Source organism: Pristiophorus japonicus, chromosome 5 (assembly GCF_044704955.1).
Source record: "Pristiophorus japonicus isolate sPriJap1 chromosome 5, sPriJap1.hap1, whole genome shotgun sequence".
In the NCBI taxonomy this organism is placed as follows: Eukaryota; Metazoa; Chordata; class Chondrichthyes; family Pristiophoridae; genus Pristiophorus; species Pristiophorus japonicus.
In genome coordinates, this window is record NC_091981.1 from 226,316,022 (window position 1) to 226,322,290 (window position 6,269).

General features: G+C 39.2%; 2 non-coding genes across 2 annotated transcripts; both read left to right on the plus strand.

Annotated features, from left to right (window-relative positions):
• The first annotated feature begins 357 nt into the window (after nt 1-357).
• trnaf-gaa (transfer RNA phenylalanine (anticodon GAA)) lies at nt 358-430 on the plus strand. Its single transcript has one exon. It is a non-coding gene; the product is annotated as a tRNA-Phe (tRNA).
• Nucleotides 431-5,552: 5,122 nt separating this feature from the next.
• On the plus strand, nt 5,553-5,625 carry trnaf-gaa (transfer RNA phenylalanine (anticodon GAA)). Its single transcript has one exon. It is a non-coding gene; the product is annotated as a tRNA-Phe (tRNA).
• Nucleotides 5,626-6,269: the final 644 nt, after the last annotated feature.

Here is a 6,269-nt window from a genome sequence, read left to right on the forward strand (position 1 = left end):
TGTGGAGTTTCTGTATTGTACTTGGGGTGGGGTTTCTATATTGTACTTGCCGTGAGATTTCTGTATTGTACTTAGAGTGGGATTTCTGTATTGTACTTAAAGTGGGGTTTCTATATTGTACTTTGAGTGGGGTTTCTGTATAGTACTCGGAGTGGGGTTTCTATTTTGTATTTTGAGTGAGGTCTCTTTATTGTACATTGACTGGGGTTACTCTATTGCACTTCGAGTGTGTTCTCTGTATTGTACTTTGAGTGGGGTTTCTGTATTGTACTTTGAGTGGAGATTCTATATTATACTTTGTGTGGGGTTTCTATATTGTACTTGGACTGGGGTTTATATATGGTACTATATAGTCGGGCCGAAATAGCTCAGTTGGGAGAGCGTTAGACTGAAGATCTAAAAGTCACTGGTTCAATCCTGCGTTTTGGCAATATCTGGTGATTTTGCGTTTCCTTCATTTTAGTTAGATGAATTCCTTGCTACTCGGGGAATCAAGGGGTATGGTGAGAAAGCAGGAATGGGGTACTGAAGTTGCATGTTCAGCCATGAACTCATTGAATGGCGGTGCAGGCTAGAAGGGCCGAATGGCCTACTCCTGCACATATTTTCTATGTTTCTATGAATGGGGTTTCTCTATTATAGTTTGAGTGGGGTTTTTATATTGTACTTTGAGTGGGGTTTCTATATTGTACTTTAAGTGGGGTTTCTCTTTTGTACTTGGAGTGGGATTTCTGTATTGTACTTGGAGTGTGGTTTCTATATTGTACTTGGAGTGGGGTTTCTGTATTGTACGTGGAGTGGCGTTTCTGTATTGTACTTGGAGTGGGGTTTCTGTATTGTACTTGGAGTCGGGTTTCTATATTGTACTTGGAGTAGGGTTTCTATATACTACTTTGAGTGGAGTTTCTATATTATACTTTGAATGTGGTTTCTGAGTTATACTTGGAGTCGGGTTTCTATATTATACTTGGAGTGTGGTTTCTGTATTGTACTTGGGGTGGGGTTTCTGTATTGTACTTGCTGTGGGATTTCTGTATTGTACTTGGAGTGGGATTTCTGTATTGTACTTAAAGTGGGGTTTCTATATTGTACTTTGATTGGGGTTTCTATATTGTACTTGGAGTGTGGTTTCTATATTGTATTTTGAGTGGAGTCTCTTTATTGTACTTTGCCTGGGGTTTCTGTATTGTACTTGGAGTGGGGTTTCTGTATAGTACTTGGAGTGGGGTTTCTGTATTGTACTTGGGTTGGGGTTTATATATTGTCCTTTGAGTGGGGTGTCTGTATTGCACTTTGAATGGGGTTTCTGTTTTGTACTTTGAGTGGGGTTGCTGTATTGTACTTTGAATGGGATTTCTGAATTGTACTTTGAGTGGGGTTTCTATATTGTACTTTGAGTGGGGTTTCTATATTGTACTTTGAGTGGGATTTCTGAATTGTACTTTGAGTGGGGTTTCTATATTGTACTTTGAGTGGGATTTCTATATTGTACTTTGAGTGGGATTTCTGAATTGTACTTTGAGTGGGGTTTCTGTATTGTACTTTGAGTGGGGTTTCGATATTGTACTTGGGGTGGGGTTTCTGTATTGTACTTAGAGTGGCTTTTCTGTATTGTACTTGGAGAGGGGTTTCTATTATTGTACTTGGGGTGGGGTTTCTGTATTGTACTTTGAGTGGGGTTTCTGTATTGTACTTTGAGTAGGGTTTCTGTATTGTACTTTGAGTGGGGTTTCTATATAGTACTTTGAGTGGGGTTTCTCTATTATACTTTGAGTGGGGTTTTTATATTGTACTTTGAGTGGGGTTTCTTTATTGTACTTTAAGTAGGGTTTCTGTATTGTACTTTGAGTGGGGTTTCTGTCTTGTACTTGGAGTGGCGTTTCTGTCTTATACTTGGAGTGGGGTTTCTATATTGTATTTGGAGTGTGGTTTCTATATTGTACTTTGAGTGCAGTTTCTGTATAGTACTTGGAGTGAGGTTTCTGTGTTGTACTTGGTGTGGAGTTTCGCTATAGTACTTGGAATGGGTTTCTATATTGTACTTGGAGTGGCGTTTCTGTCTTATACTTGGAGTGGGGTTTCTATATTGTACTTGGAGTGTGGTTTCTATATTGTACTTTGAGTGGGGTTTCTGTATAGTACTTGGAGTGGGGTTTCTGTATTGTACTTGGTGTGGAGTTTCTCTATAGTACTTGGAATGGGTTTCTATATTGTACTTGGAGTGGGGTTTCTGTATTGTACTTGGAGAGGGGTTTCTATTATTGTACTTGGGGTGGGGTTTCTGTATTGTACTTTGAGTGGGGTTTCTGTATTGTACTTTGAGTGGGGTTTCTATATAGTACTTTGAGTGGGGTTTCTCTATTATACTTTGAGTGGGGTTTTTATATTGTACTTTGAGTGGGGTTTCTTTATTGTACTTTAAGTGGGGTTTCTGTATTGTACTTTGAGTGGGGTTTCTCTATTGTACTTGGAGTGGGGTTTCTGTATTGTACTTGGAATGTGGTTTCTGTATTGTACTTTGAGTGGGGTTTCTATATTGTACTTTGAGTGGAGTTTCTATATTGTACTTTGAGTGGGGTTTCTATATTGTACTGTGAGTGGGGTTATTACATTGTACTTGGAGTGGGGTTTCTGTATTGTACTTTGAGTGGTGTTTCTTTATTGTACTTTGCGTGTGGTTTCTATATTGTACTTTGAGTGGGGTTATTATATTGTACTTGGAGTGGGGTTTCTGTATTGTACTTTGAGTGTGGTTTCTATATTGTACTTTGTGTGGGTTTTCTGTATTGTACTTGGAGAGGGGTTTCTGTATTGTACTTTTTGTGGAGTTTCTGTATTGTTCTTGGGGTGGGGTTTCTATATTGTACTTGCCGTGAGATTTCTGTATTGTACTTGGAGTGGGATTTCTGTATTATACTTAAAGTGGGGTTTCTATATTGTACTTTGAGTGGGGTTTCTGTATAGTACTTGGAGTGGGGTTTCTGTATTGTACTTGGTGTGGAGTTTCTCTATATTACTTGGAGTGGGGTTTCAATATTGTACCTGGAGTGGGGTTTCTATATTGTACTTTGAGTGGCGTGTCTGTATTGTACTTGGAGTGGGGTTTCTGTATTCTACTTTAAGTCGGGTTTCTATATTGTACTTTGATTGGGGTTTCTGTATTGTGCTTGGAGAGGGGTTTCTATTATTGTACTTGTGGTCGGGTTTCTTTATTGTACTTGGGGTGGGGTTACTGTATTGTACTTCGAGTGTGTTCTCTGTATTGTACTTTGAGTGGGGTTTCTATATTGTACTTGGAGTGGGGTTTATATATAGTATTGTCTAGTTGGGCCGAAATAGCTGAGTTGGGAGAGCGTTACTCTGATATATCTAAAGGTCTCTGGTTCAATCCCGGGTTTCGGCAATATCTGGTTATTTTGCGTTTCCTTCATTTTAGTTAGATGAATTCCTTGCTACTCGGGGAATCAAGGGGTATGGTGAGAAAGCAGGAATGGGGTACTGAAGTTGCATGTTCAGCCATGAACTCATTGAATGGCGGTGCAGGCTAGAAGGGCCGAATGGCCTACTCCTGCACCTATTTTCTATGTTTCTATGAATGGGGTTTCTCTATTATACTTTGAGTGGGGTTTTTATATTGTACTTTGAGTGGGGTTTCTATATTGTACTTTAAGTGGGGTTTCTCTTTTGTACTTGGAGTGGGGTTTCTGTATTGTACTTGGAGTGTGGTTTCTATATTGTACTTGGAGTGGGGTTTCTGTATTGTACTTGGAGTAGGGTTTCTATATTGTACTTTGAGTGGCGTTTCTGTATTGTACTTGGAGTGGGGTTTCTGTATTGTACTTGGAGTCGGGTTTCTGTATTGTACTTGGAGTAGGGTTTCTATATACTACTTTGAGTGGGGTTTCTTAATTGTACTTTGAGTGGAGTTTCTATATTATACTTTGAATGTGGTTTCTGAATTATACTTGGAGTAGGTTTTCTATATTATACTTGGAGTGGGGTTTCTGTATTGTACTTGGGGTGGAGTTTCTGTATTGTACTTGCTGTGGGATTTCTGTATTGTACTTGGAGTGGGATTTCTGTATTGTACTTAAAGTGGGGTTTCTATATTGTACTTTGATTGGGGTTTCTATATTGTACTTGGAGTGTGGTTTCTATATTGTATTTTGAGTGGGGTCTCATTATTGTACTTTGACTGGGGTTTCTGTATTGTACTTGGAGTGGGGTTTCTGTATTGTACTTGGGTTGGGGTTTATATATTGTCCTTTGAGTTGTGTGTCTGTACTGCACTTTGAGTGGGGTTTCTGTTTTGTACTTTGAGTAGGATTTCTGAATTGTACTTTGAGTGGGGTTTCTATATTGTACTTTGAGTGGGATTTCTGAATTGTACTTTGAGTGGGGTTTCTGTATTGTACTTTGAGTGGGTTTGCTATATTGTACTTTGAGTGGGATTTCTATATTGTACTTTGAGTGGGATTTCTGAATTGTACTTTGAGTGGGGTTTCTGTATTGTACTTTGAGTGGGGTTTCTATATTGTACTTTGAGTGGCTTTTCTGTATTGTACTTGGAGAGGGGTTTCTATTATTGTACTTGGGGTGGGGTTTCTGTATTGTACTTTGAGTGGGGTTTCTGTATTGTACTTTGAGTGGGGTTTCTGTATTGTACTTGGAGTGGGGTTTCTATATCGTACTTTGAGTGGGGTATCTCTATTATACTTTGAGTGGGGTTTTTATATTGTACTTTGAGTGGGGTTTCTTTATTGTACTTTCAGTGGGGTTTCTGTATTGTATTTTTAGTGGGGTTTCTCTATTGTACTTGGAGTGGGGTTTCTGTATTGTACTTGGAATGTGGTTTCTGTATTGTACTTTGAGTGGGATTTCTATATTGTCCTTTGAGTGGAGTTTCTATATTGCACTTTGAGTGGGGTTTCTATATTGTACTGTGAGTGGAGTTATTACATTGTACTTGGAGTGGGGTTTCTGTATTGTACTTGGAGAGGGGTTTCTGTATTGTACTTTGAGTGGGGTTTCTTTATTGTACTTTGCGTGTGGTTTCTATATTGTACTTTGAGTGGGGTTATTATATTGTACTTGGAGTGGGGTTTCTGTATTGTACTTTGAGTGTGGTTTCTATATTGTACTTTGTGTGGGTTTTCTGTATTGTTCTTGGAGAGGGGTTTCTGTATTGTTCTTTTTGTGGAGTTTCTGTATTGTACTTGGGGTGGGGTTTCTATATTGTACTTGCCGTGAGATTTCTGTATTGCACTTAGAGTGGGATTTCTGTATTGTACTTAAAGTGGGGTTTCTATATTGTACTTTGAGTGGGGTTTCTGTATAGTACTCGGAGTGGGGTTTCTATTTTGTATTTTGAGTGGGGTCTCTTTATTGTACATTGACTGGGGTTACTGTATTGTACTTCGAGTGTGTTCTCTGTATTGTACTTTGAGTGGGGTTTCTGTATTGTACTTTGAGTGGAGATTCTATATTATACTTTGTGTGGGGTTTCTATATTGTACTTGGACTGGGGTTTATATATAGTACTATATAGTCGGGCCGAAATAGCTCAGTTGGGAGAGCGTTAGACTGAAGATCTAAAAGTCACTGGTTCAATCCTGCGTTTTGGCAATATCTGGTGATTTTGCGTTTCCTTCATTTTAGTTAGATGAATTCCTTGCTACTCGGGGAATCAAGGGGTATGGTGAGAAAGCAGGAATGGGGTACTGAAGTTGCATGTTCAGCCATGAACTCATTGAATGGCGGTGCAGGCTAGAAGGGCCGAATGGCCTACTCCTGCACATATTTTCTATGTTTCTATGAATGGGGTTTCTCTATTATAGTTTGAGTGGGGTTTTTATATTGTACTTTGAGTGGGGTTTCTATATTGTACTTTAAGTGGGGTTTCTCTTTTGTACTTGGATTGGGGTTTCTGTATTGTACTTGGAGTGTGGTTTCTATATTGTACTTGGAGTGGGGTTTCTGTATTGTACGTGGAGTGGCGTTTCTGTATTGCACTTGGAGTGGGGTTTCTGTATTGTACTTGGAGTCGGGTTTCTATATTGTACTTGGAGTAGGGTTTCTATATACTACTTTGAGTGGGGTTTCTCTATTGTACTTTGAGTGGGGTTTCTTAATTGTACTTGGAGTGGGGTTTCTGTATTGTGCTTGGAGTGTGGTTTCTATATTGTACTTGGAGTGGGGTTTCTGTATTGTACGTGGAGTGGCGTTTCTGTATTGTACTTGGAGTGGGGTTTCTGTATTGTACTTGGAGT